The sequence below is a fragment of the Alosa pseudoharengus genome, unplaced genomic scaffold (assembly GCF_046254945.1).
Source record: "Alosa pseudoharengus isolate Yale_2024_CS ecotype anadromous, Long Island Sound unplaced genomic scaffold, YU_APseudo_1.1 YU_APseudo_1.1_scf_12, whole genome shotgun sequence".
Taxonomy (NCBI): Eukaryota; Metazoa; Chordata; class Actinopteri; order Clupeiformes; family Clupeidae; genus Alosa; species Alosa pseudoharengus.
The window spans coordinates 29,494,492-29,507,622 of record NW_027468587.1 but is presented as its reverse complement, the minus strand read 5'-3'; the positions used below and the strand labels follow the sequence as shown (position 1 = coordinate 29,507,622).

The 13,131-nt window shown below is 44.4% G+C and overlaps 1 protein-coding gene across 2 annotated transcripts in view; it reads left to right on the top strand.

Annotated features, from left to right (window-relative positions):
- The first annotated feature begins 213 nt into the window (after positions 1-213).
- Positions 214-13,131, top strand: part of dyrk1b (dual-specificity tyrosine-(Y)-phosphorylation regulated kinase 1B) — a 45,409-nt gene continuing 32,491 nt past the window's right edge. The window contains exons 1-2 of one of the 2 annotated variants that reach the window (XM_076280725.1): positions 214-953; positions 1,100-1,242. The gene's annotated coding sequence lies outside the window, so the exon portion shown is untranslated. The remainder of the gene's footprint in view (positions 954-1,099; positions 1,243-13,131) is intronic. The other variant, XM_076280724.1, reaches the window with a different exon arrangement.

Here is a 13,131-nt window from a genome sequence, read left to right as displayed (position 1 = left end):
TGAAGAGGACACATAATATTACTAAACTGTAGTCCATAAAAGGACGATGTATTAGTTTACAGTGTATTATAACTTACAAACTGACTACCTGCATAGTAACACGAACTTAAACCTCCTATTCCAAGCCGCAGATTTGTTTTGGCGGCCATTTTGTGGGGAAAAGTCAACTGAACGTTGCACTAAAGCAAGCGGGAACGTGCTTTGAGCCGGGCACGCGCTTCTCATGAAGACCCTCTCCTACTCAAGCGAAAGGCAGTCTTGGAGAGATCGAGATTATCGGGTACCGAGGGGGTGTCCAGCGAGTGTACATCGCTAGTCATAGCGGTGCGACAACACACCCCAATTTTGTTTTATTCGTTTTCTTTTTCAATTTTTAATACTCCTCTCGTGCACCCCCTTGCTGCACCGCAACAAGCAACACTCTGCTAGCCAGCTAGGAACCACCAGTGCTAGCTAACGTTAGCCAGCTAGCTACCTAGCAAACTAGCCGTTCAGACCCACAAGGTTTCTCGCAGAGAGAAACTGAGAGGGAAGGAGGGCAAAAGGACGATTTCGGTTTCTGCCAGTATAACATCGTAATGTCTAACTGCGTGGATTTTTACTCGTCATCTGTGGTTGCCTTTTTGCACTAGTTGTGCTAACGTTATCGTGGCTAAGAACGCTGAAACCTGGACTAACCGTGAGCACATTTGCTGGGTTGCGCTCTGGAGACTAACCTTTCAGCTTTCCTGGAGACAGATGTTTTGAAGAGGATTTAAAAGAAAATTATTGTGACTATACCCCTGAAAAGGATCGCACCCATCAGAGGGGTGACGATTAGGGGGGAGGGGGGTTTGGTTTACCAGTTACCGGTTTTTAATTCTGCCCGGTACCTGTCGTGGAGGTTAGGACGGAGGGAGAGGGAATACTGATAATGGCTGCTCCGGGAAGCTGGCATCAGACCGCTGCCTAAGGTAAGACCACAGTGGTTAAAAAAATTGTTTTATATGGGTGTCTCTCTATTTGTTGGTGAGAAATGATCAGTAGATCCATCTACAGCAATATATTTCTTCCAAGATCCTGCTGGATTGTCTGTAACGTTATAACGTTATCCCTCAAGCGTCAAGACGTGGTGTTCCAGTGGCGAGCTCTATGCCCAGTGTATAGGCCATCAGTACCGGGGACCGAGGCGGGAGGAAAGACACATGGATGGGCAAATTCGGCTTGCGGTTTGGTACTAAACGGGGCATGCACAAGACATAGGTACTTTTAAGAATGTAACACTAAATAGTTTATCAACTGTTATCTTTACTGTAATTGCCTTCAATGATACACTGTCTGTCAAAAGATGTGATTTGGGCTGATGGAAACCTGTGCTGCCAAATGCGGGGATTTCACAAGCATATTGATCATTACATACTCGGGATTGTAATTGTGTGTCATTTCTCGTCAATAGCATCACAATTATTGACATATTAGTATGAACGTAAGCCATATCTTATCAAAAATCGATCTAGATGAGGCTGATATTTAAAAATGGGTAACTAACGTTAGCAGAGGCAATCGTGTATCCATGATCATGTTAGATGTGGGTTGTGGAAGATTTAACACATCTAGCATTTCTTCTTCAGTGATGGGCTTTAGTTTGTGTTTTACCATCCCTCGAATCGCATAACGTTGCAGTATAATCAACACAATATCTTCGTTCGATACGAATGTGTCCATAAGTGGCTGTTACACTACTGCAAAACTGCAGTGTTGCATGACATGCAAATCTTTTGAACATAATGCCTAAAAGCCATGCATCGTATCCAGTTGGGTGCATTTGGAATTCAAGGCAAGAGCAACGGTAATGCATCCAAATCACTGACGGGTATTGCGTCTGCAGATCCAGGACGGGGGGAAACCGAAGCATTTATAGATATTTAAATATGCTGTCGTTGTAATGCAGCTCAGTATGTTGAGTGACGTTACAGACCCCCCTGTCAATGTTCATATGTGCACACGCTTGTGGCTTGGGAAAAGTCCACCGATTCTGATGAAATACCCTCGTTTTTGTCTAAAATGACAGAGGAGTATACCACATTTTGTATTTTCCTTTTAATCTGTAGCCATCGTCGAATGGTTATGGCTAGTGTATCTTGCGGTACCTACACCCTTCATTTTCATGTGCAAGGCTGTCGCTGTGGTGCTGAAGTAGAAATGCCGGTTCAAAATGGATACACTTTCCTCCTATTGCTTTTCCACGTAGCCTTCTCGTTCTCTCCCCCCACTGCAGCGCAAGTAACCCCCCACATTACCCTTCAACGGGATTCATTTTATGCACATTTGAATCAATTCCTTAGTTTTACTTCCTTATATTCTTGTGAGAGAAGAATGAATGTGGCCAACTGATATGATGTTGGCTTGATGCAGTTTTACATCATCTGAAGTACTGAGTCATTGTAGTTATCAGTCATTCGTTCTGATCACAAAGCACACTTAGGCAAAAACGACAGATCTTAAGATGTCGCTGATAGTGACCAAGACTAGGATCTTTATTGAAAATGCATTTCTCCAAAGCTGAGTCCATCATGATGGAGGCCAATCTGTAGCATCCATCACCAAAATCTACTGATAGGCTCTGTCCCTTTCACTTGCCCAAGTTAGTAAGCTGTCATAGGCTTGTAGTGTTGTGTAGTAACAAGACTACTTGTTTTGGTACAGATGCCGTTGCCAAAACAGTGCATGAACAGTCCGTTCATCCTTCTCTTTCTTTGATGCTTTTCATTTTTTGGAGCAAGTGGACCACTGTTGAAGATTTCATTTGGTATTGGTAGCAGAGTGACACAGTTGTGAACTGACTGACTAAGATCATTGTATGAAGCCTTGACATGATTGAGAAGAAAAACAGCATGATGTTGCTTTTGCTAGCCTTAAAGTGTGGATATGTTACTGCAGTGTGTGAGGAGTGTCTTTCACTTTGAGAGAGAGCTTCAACCCATCTCAGGCCTGCTGGTTTGGTGATGCATTGACTTTGTATTGAAGTGTGTAGGCTATGTATGGATAGACATAAATGTTTGCCACATTCACTGAAGTATTTCTCATAAGCACATTGTTGTTGATATGCTTGTGTATCTGTGTCTACTCTGTTTGTTTGTGGGTGTGTATGCGGGCGTGTGCGATATGTCTATGTTTTTTTCTGTAATTCACCCCTACCCTATTGTAAAGTGTCTGATAGAAAGACTGATCATATTGACGATTGGTACCTATTTCTTGTCACTTCTTTGGTGGAACGCAGTGTTGACTGAGCCCAGACGAAATTGCTGCCTGCCGTGTTTGTCTTTTGCTGAGAGAGAGAGACCACTTGAAGGGGCCTTCCCCCATTCATTTATTGATTTACTTCTGAGTTTGATGGCTTAGGGAGTGGAAGAGGGAAACACCCACTTGCTCACAAGTTCATATTGCTCCTCCCCACCACCCACCTGCCCTATCTTCTACACACTAGTGAGTGTGATTTACAGCGAAGGCAGCATATCGCCCGTCGCCACGGATGCACACTGCCCAAAGCAAAGAGGCTCAACAGTAGCCTATGCCTTCTCCGGCAGCCAGTCCCTCACTGCAAGGGCCATGTAAGACTGGGGGAAAGCCACAAGTGTCTGGGGAGAAAAACTAAATTTTTACGGTAGTGTGTTGTCTATTCAGCCAACTGGTCTGCCATTCTCAAAACGAAGCACACATTTTACTACCCATATAAGATTCAGTGTGTTTTTGCCTAATCCCCCTATAAACACTCAGTAGCATCCCCACCCCTCTCTTCTCCCATCCGTTTGGTCCCATGTGACTGATCTGACTGTCCTCACTCTATTGGGATCACTCTCTCTGCCCATGTGAGGCCATTGATTTGGATGCGGCCTTGAACATGCAGGGCTTTGGCACATAATGGGACCAACCCTGAGGGTGATGGAGCCCTTCTTTTTCCTAAGCAAACAGGTGCCCTCCTGTTTACGCTGCCAACTGGGTCTGTGAGATCTCTCTCAGATTCTGTATAACTGTCTGCCACCAGTATGATGAGAAGAGGCCTGTCCTAATCACCCAAAAGTTGGTGGGATAAGTACCAAGTAGGTTAAATCACCCATTGATCTGAATCTGATTGATATGATTTTTAAATGTGCATTGTAAGGAAAGATTCTCATAAATGGCAAAATAAAAAAAAAATATGTGTATCACTTCAGAGCTATGGTGCTACAATGTAGTGGACTAGAGGGCTGGACAGTCTATGGTGGTTGACTAATAGTTCATCAGCAGAGCGTAGTGAGCTGAAGACGTGCGTTTGCTCTAGTACCTATAGCTGAACTGGAAACCCCACTCTCCCCTCGCTCCATTCTCTAAGTGTCATTTTGTATTTTGGGGGGTGGAGGTTGCTATTTAAGGACTAGGCTATTACCTTGTCTCCAATGGACTGTGTAAGGCCCAAGCTCTCCTATACACTGTGGCATGTGAAGAAATGTTAATTTTAGCTAATGTGTGACTCACTTCTGTATGAGGAGTAGACCTAAGCTTTGATGTACCTGGCGGCTGTAAGGCTATTTGATATAAAATATTACTTTTCTTTGTCTTTTCTTTGCCATTTTATACCACCAGTGTGTCCGAAAACTGTGACTTGGATGTCACCGAATAATCTTGCTCTACCTGACAGGATAATCATGGCCTTTAGATTTTTGTGGCATTTTGTATTTGGGGCAAGATTGTAGGGGTTTAAAGGTACACGTATTTGTACTGAACCGTTTAGGTACAGGATGTTCGGTTCAATACAGATGCGTACCGAAAGTACCAAATTCAGGCTTTAACAATAATGAACAGTAGGCCTTTTTGCTTGCGGACCTTGTTTCAAATTCGAGTTTCCACACAAACATATTAAACAATGGACCATGTCAGTTTTTAGACCGTTAACGTCAAAAAACCTTTGACACCTTTCCAAAATACTATTCCTATCGAACAAAAAATATATTGTCAGTGGATTACAAGTGTACTGTACCAAAAATTAACCGAACTGTGACTTCAAAACCAAGATACACACCGAACAAGGTACACACCGATTTCTGTGTACCGTTACACCCCTTCAAGATTGTATTTTGAGAGCTGAGCTAGATGGGTTTTTATTTATGTTTAGTTACACACACATAACCTATGACATAACCTTACTGCTGTCACTGCCACAAGGCTCTCTTAGGCTCTTCTTTCTGCCTATATGCAGGAGGCTGAGGAAGTCACAGAGCACCTAGATGGCGAGAGGGGTAGCCTACAGGCAAAGCCTCTGCTCAGACCATAGGCACATGGAAGGGCTTTCAGTGAAGATCGTGGCCCACCTGCTTTCTTGTTCCTCTCCATTTGATTCCTCTGGTGCATCCTTCCATGGTCTTGGGGTTGATGGTTACAGACGGGTAGTAGTAGGCATGGCGGCTCCCACTCCAGGCCTCTGATGTGCAAGATCTGCTGTCCCCATTCTAAAACCGGACAGGTCCACTCTTAATGCAGTTTTCTTTCAGTCTTTGCAGTAGCTTATAAATTGGTAATGAAACACACACACACACACAGAGACACTGATGCAGGGGCTCGTTCTTTGCTGGGTAGTCAGTGAGGGAGGAGGAGGGATAGGGATGTGGGCTGGCCTAATTTAATAAGGTGTGTTGAGCCTCTGAATAAGGCATGGAGCAAGAGCGAGAGTGTGGAGATGCCAATGCACAGGTGAATAAGGCGTGGAGCGAGAGTGTGGAGATGCACATGCACAGGTGAATAAGGCGTGGAGCAAGAGGGTGGAGATGCACAGGTGAATAAGGCGTGGAGCGAGAGTGTGGAGATGCACAGGTGACCGTGCTCACTCACAGAACAGGCATCATCTCGTCTCCTCATGACCTCACAGAAGCCTGTCCCTAGGGCAACACCTGCGCCTGCCTTATGCCCCCCACCATCACCACAGCCCCTTTTCTCTTTGCTGCTTACCAGTGATGGACCTGCACTGAAGCAGGCCTTTGGAACAGGCCTTTGCTCTACCTTGCTATACATGGCCAGGATGCTCAGGCTTCTGCCCCTCCTAACACTTCTAACAAAGTAATTCGGATGTCTGTTAAAACAGGAATGCTGCCCAAATATTTTCTGCCGATGACAGGATGGTGGTCTTGTGTAGGGCTCATTTAAGCCCCTCTGCATTTGTTTCGGCCTGATTGCAGGGTTCCTTCACTTTTGCTGAGCTCTGAAGAGTTACACTACTGTTCAAAAGTTTGGGGTCACTTAGAAATTTCCATTCCACTCCATTATAGACGAATACCAGCTGAGATCAGTTGCATTGTTTTTTTAATCAGGGCAGCAGTTTTCAGATTACATTATGTGCTTACGTAATTGCAAAAGGGTTCTCCAATGTTTTCTCAGTTATTCTTTTAAATGATATCAGATTGGTAAACAGAATGTGCTGTTGGAACATTGGATGAATGGGTGCTGATAATGGGCAATGTAGATATTAAATTAAAGATCAGCCATTTCTTTCTACAACAGTCGAGAACTCTTTTCAGCTGGTATGGTAATGCAACTCATCTCAGCTGGTATTCTGTCTATAATGGAGTGGACTAGAAATTTCTATGTGTCCCCAAACTTTTGACCGTTGTCTGTTTTCCCTCTGTGTGTGAGATTTGTTTTGAAGTGGCAGTGCTCTTTACCCTGTAGGCAGGTTTAGTGCTTGTGTACATTGTTCTCTCAAGGCCTCAGTTGGTGTTCAGTCCACCAAGAAGCACACTACTGTAAGTGTAATGATGCTATTTGATCACTCAGGTTTGTGTGTGTGTGTGTGACTGTGTGTGTGTCTGTGTGTGTGTGTGTGTGTGTGTGTGTGTGTGTGTGTGTGTGTGTGTGTGTGTGTGTGTGTGTATATGCACTCGATAGCTAATACTGTATGTGGGACTGCATATCAGATGTGCTTCTATTTGTGTGCATGCTAATGTTTTCATGTGTAGAGATTAGTGTATACGGACCTGTGTGTGTGTGTGTGTGTCTGTGTGTGTGTGTGTGTGTGTGTGTGTCTGTGTCTGTGTCTGTGTCTGTGTCTGTGTGTGTGTGTGTGTGTGTGTGTGTGTGTGTGTGTGTGTGTGTGTGTGTGTGCGCGCGCGCGCCTGCACGTTTATAATACTCTGGCCTTCATATGACTACATAAGAGTGAGATGTATGGAGAGGAAGTCACAGCAGATTTGTAAACGGCTCTTTCCATCCAATATTGTCACCTGTGTTGGGGAGAATGTTGGTATAGATGACACTATTGTTTATCTCAGGTGACTAATTCCCATTGCATTTGGTAAGGGGGAATGCAGGCTATGGTTTTTGTGTATGAATTCATAGAGCTATGCGCAGGAGAGTACAGTACAGTGGTGTGTGTGTGTGTGTGTGTGTGTGTGTGCGTGCAGAAAAAGGTTGCTCTCCTTGGTGCTGCTTTCTTTCCTCTCAACAGCTCTGCCCGTTGACCTGCTTAACACGAGAGAGAGAGAGAAGAAGGGAGGGAGAGAGAGAAAGAGAGAGTGACACAAGGAACAGGCTAGTCTTTGGATAGAGGAGAGGAGGCCCATGTAGGATGGATAAATGAAAGAGGCTACACATGGAATAAAAGGGAGGAGAGGAGGAAAAAGACAAATAGATAGCCTAAGTGGGTCTGTGTGTGTGTATTTTGAGATGATGGTAGGACATTGATGGGGGTTCTGATATCTTACTTCATCACTCTGGGAAGTCCAGATCCACACCTGCAATGAGGGTTTTTCCTCAGTGTTGTACATTTCATCCATTGAAAAGCTTGCAGACGTACAGATGTCTGTCTGTGAATGTCATCAGAACAGGCATGTTTTCTACAGGTATCCTTAGTTTCATAGCGGATACTTACCTGAGGATTGTTGGTTTTTTTTAGCCTGAGGCACTGTCTGTCTGTTGCAGCCCAGGCCTGTTGGACTGGTGACCTTTGCCCTAATCTCACTTGTCTGTCTGTGGCGGAGTGCTACTAACCTGCTAGTCTTTGCTCTCTCTGTTCCTCATCTTACCTTAGTGGTGGAGAAAAGGTGGCACAGGGCTCTTGCATCAGATGCTGATGTGTCTGGACGGTGGTAGCCAGCTAAAATGGGTTCAACCAGGCCGTGCCTTTAGTAATGCAGGTTTGGTTTTTTCCACGTTGATTGATGGTCTATCACTTGACTTGCTTGTTGGAGCTCAGCCCGGCCAAGCCTGCCTGAACTGAATGCTCCCTGTGCACTGTGTCCCCTGAAAAGGTCATCCTAAAGGAGGGTGGAAACACCGCATGTGGCTGTTCATCAGACTAGTGCTATCAGACTAGAGGCTGAATGCATTTGTTCTTGAACTCAGAACTAAAGCTCTGACACATGACGGCAAGCCTTTGCCACGCCTCTCTTTCCATTTCTCTTTCTCTCTGCTAGGGGTGGGCGATATATATCGTCTGCGATAATATCGTGATTGTTGTTTTAACGATGTGCAAATTGACATTATCGAGTATTTAAATTACTTATGGGGAAAAACACTCGAAATCACGCACTGAAGACTCATACATTCCCAGGAGGTAGGCTATGCGGGAGAAGTGCAGCAGAGCAAGTGTCACGTCATCACTAGTGGGTCACAACGTTGTCCCACGCAGCCTAATGTTTATTTTGTGCAGCGAGAGTAGCCTACTTGGGATTTTATGGCTACTTCTGTTCAAGTAGCATTGATGAGAAAGTCACGTTTTTTCCTACACGGTATTATATGGAGAGAAAACATTGGCCTTTGAGTATTTTAATAGTCAGTTGTAAACAAATAACTATTCTCATGTAACTCTTTTGTAAATGGACTTCGCTCGAAGTTCGCTCTAAATATCTACGTTAGCATCTCTATGGGATTTCTCATATACATTAGCCATAAGCTAACGCATTAGTTTCTATTCTGTAACTTGGAATACTAGCCTACGTGATTGCTCTAAAACAAAACATAGAAGGAAATAACTGAGATGTAGGCTACTCTGTTGGTCTGCTCTTAGTTTTACAGTGAATCCTATGTAAAGGTTTGAAAGGAACTTCAGCTTCAGACTTTCTCTTGGGAAACTGTTAGGCCTATTCATCTTCTCTAATGTAGCTGGCTAGACCATGTCAATGCCACACACACAAGTGGGGGCAGAATTGGAAATGTGTCATAGAGTGACAATGCATTGGTTGATTTGGTTAAAAAGTCACAGGTTAGGTTATTGGTTATTATTGTAATGATGCTTTTCATAAATAATGAGCTGTAAAGTAACTCAGACTTTAACAATTTTTTAAAGGATATCGACTAATTATCGTTATCGTCAAAATCACAAAAAATATCGAGATATTATTTTTTGTCCATATGGCCCACCCCTACTCTCTGCATCCCAATTTACTCTCTTTGCTGTGCAACTTTTGTATGAAGAAAGCCTACTTGTGATATGGAAGTCTATTCTACACTGGCTTGTATATTGTTCCCATTCAGGAGACTAACAGCTGCGAGATTCACGATTATAGTTAAGACTGAACTGAAATGAACGTTCACATTAGAAGTAGTGACTGGGAAGCGCATAGCTTAAAGACTGCTAAAAACTGGCCTGCATTTCATTCTGCATTTCATTCTGCATTTTCCCCATCGTTATGCCTTACAAATTTTCCCATGTGCGTCTGTCAGAGTAGAAAATGTACAAAAGTTTTGAAGTTGTGGTTTCGCAGCGGCGACTCTGCACTTTGGTCAGCTTGAGTGTGTAGCATTTTGGGGAACACCAGTGACCTGTAGCAACAGTCTGGGATGGATCGTGGTGACTGTGGCATTATGGGATGTCGTAGCTGTGGTATTGAGCAGCTGTAGTGGCGGAACAACTGTGAGCTGTGTAGCGCTGAGAGAGGCTGTATGGGAACGCTGTGGAGCTGTATAGGATCTCTGTATTGGGGACAGTGCTGGGTCACACTCCTCACAGGGAGCCGAAAGTGGGTCAGCACTGGGGGAAGAGAGGAGAAGCAGAGAGAAGCGGGCAGACATCCTCTTCCATGCCAGCAACGGGCCCCCGGAAGAAAGTCACAAAGCTGGGAGGTCCATGGGAGTCAAAAGCTTTCTGAGATTCACACACGGTGTCTGGAGTAGATGGCAGTAGATCCCTTGATTAGACTGAGCTTGAGGTGGGGGGGGGGTCAGCGCCAACCAAATAGTTGGGAGGAAGAAGAGGAGTCTTGACCTAGGAACTCCAGGAAGCCTCTAGTTGGAAATCCCTGGCCTCAAGGGTATGGGGGTGGGGCAGTGTTGTAGGATGTTCGTAATGGTGGTGGATGGTGGGGTGAGTTGGGAGTGGGTGGGTTGGTGGCTGCTGGCTGGCTTACCCCACAGGCAACGCCCAGCACTTTACCCGGATTGCCCTAGATAAACCCTTACTGCATAAATGGGTCCCACAAATTGTAAGTGGCTTTGGATTATAAGTGTCAGCCAAATGAATTCATTAGCTAGCTTGTCTGTCTGTCTGCTCGGATGCCGGTGCGTGTGTGTGTGTTTGCGTATGCGCAGGCGGACAGTCCGCTCATCTGTGCACCGTCATTCCACTGCTTTCTAGACACCCTTGCAACTCGGCTGGGTCTCGGTGCCACAGTATCCGGAAGACCATAGCAATGTTGCATTCATGAGTCTGTAATGTCTATGAGCGTGCGTGCAAGCTCACGCTTGTGGTCCTCTTGTCCTGGGAGGGAAGTTTAGACTGATCTGATGCGTCGTCGTCGTCGTCGTTGTCTGCAGTGGCCAAACCGCGCCTGTGTGTGGACCTGCATGCCTGTGCACTACCCTTGTCAGCCTCCGTGGCGGCTCTAAGCTGGCACAGCAAGAATTAAATAGCCAGAGCTCCTAGAGATTATGGCTGGCTTAACAGAAGCTTAATCACATCGTATGCACAGTATAGGAGGAATCGGTAGGTATGCGGGTGACTGAGGGGGGAAAGGAGACGACGGGAGAGAGGAAACTCGGAGAAGACTGAGTGACAAGGAGAGAAATGCTGAGTTGGTTGCAAAGGAGAAAGGAAAGCGTGATGCTGAACGATGGGGGAAGTCCTGCGAGGCTGTGCGACTGTCAGTTGCTGCCGCCGCTGCTTCTAGTGCCGGGTCGGTGGTGGGGATACTGATGTGCATCTTAATTCTGTGAGAGGGCTTCTCTCCCCCTGGGCTGTTTGGAGCGGCCTGCACTGTGGCTGGTGTACACGTATGGAACACAAGAACGCCTCTGTAGCCTAACTGTTGCTGGAGAGACCAGCGCCCAGGACCCACCTGTCAGGTTCAGGAGGACATTCTTTAGAATGGTTTCTCTGAAAGATCCAGTAATGTCATGATTCTGTCAACTCCTGTCTACTCTACTGACCTTGACTTTGTTGATGAAAGTCATCGTCGTCTGCCATTAATTGCATTGTTACCACACTGCTTTGTATGACATGTAAGAATGTTATTAAAAGACTAGTAATAATTGGTAATTGAGGTGATGTGGTCATAAAGATTGTTTTTTGGCATACCATTCAAAAGAAGTTATGTGGATGATGGATGTATTGATATTTGCATAAGCCCTATGTTTTTGTAGGGAACTATTTGCTCAGCATGATTAAAAACTGCTGTTTACAAGATGACCATTACTCCACAATATTCTGACCATTACCACAACCACCACTCTCTCCTGTCATAATTAATCTCCCTCAGCATTTTAAACTCATATGCAATTCACACAATGCTGATCAATATAAAAGGTGTCCAATGAACTGGTAGATAAGATGAATGTGTATTTTAGTATGTGTTTTGGCTATGTTAAAATGCCAAAGTGATAGTTGCCAAGTTGGATCATAAAGAGTCACAAAAAATATGCTCTCAGCATTGCTTCATAGGATGCAAACCTGTTGGGATAGTTGGATGTCAAGGAAGGATGTCAAGTGTTTCATGGATGAAGGTGCCTAATTTGTGCAGTGAGTCTTTCGGTTTGTACCCTGATGCATCGTACTCTGCTTCAACAGGTGCCTGCATGTGTTCCAGCATTGTCTCTTGTGGAAGGGCACTTTTTGCTTTTTGTAAATTTTCCTCAAACCATGTAGTTACGAGAAGTCCTGAAAACTCTACAAAATAAGCCATCTCTTTTTATTGAAAAGCATTTTCATGAAATTGATTTCAGACACTGTTTTGCATACACAAGATAATTTTGCTGTTTTCCAGAGATGTCGTGTTGCTCTCGTGATGGCAATACCTCTGTAGAGTTTTTTTTATGTCTAATGTCATACTATTTCAGACCTATTGGGCTGTTTTCCTGATGGTCCTAACCTTCAAGAGTTTTCATTTACAACAGTTGGAAGTAAGCTTAGCTGTAACATACAAGTTGTGACCTCAGACCTCAAAAGTGATTAGAAAAGTTTAACACTGTATTCAGGATCCAGATATTTTTCTCAGGGTCAAATCTTCTCCGTCAAATACTTTAATTGGCATCTGGCCCAGAACTGCTAACCTACAGTGTACCTTAAGCACGCTGGCTCACAGTCTGATTCAATTGCCAGCTCTACTCTTGCAGTTGCACTTGGACTTCATGCACTTCACTCTTTTGGCCACTGGGGGCAGCAAAGAAAGATGCAACTATACAGTCTTCAATTATCACAACCTTTGGCTCACGTCACACCCTGGTAATCTAGTGCCCTGGTCATAAAATCCACTCTTACTGGCTCTGCTATTGTTTCTTCCCTCCACTATTACACACACAAAACAATGAGGGAATTCAATGCATATATATAATACACAATATATGCATATGTATACATGTAAGTGCTATAAAGAGAGGCAATTTCTGTGTTATGATTCATGAAAATGTGCTCTCTCAGTTACATTTTAGAGAGGAAGTGAAAACAACATAGAGGTAGAAGTGGCGCAAGTATGATTTTTATAAAGTAGCCTTTTTTGCATCTTTTACCTCGAAATTGTCGGCAGGCCTACCTACCTACATACCTACCTACCTCCTTGGCTTGGGATTGGCCTGGGATTGGGAACAGCCCCAACAGTCACTTGATCTTGCCATACACTCTTTTTGACCCTGTAATAAACCATAATCCCTCTGTTGTAGACAGTGTCATGGTATAGCCAAGTGTTTGAAACTGCA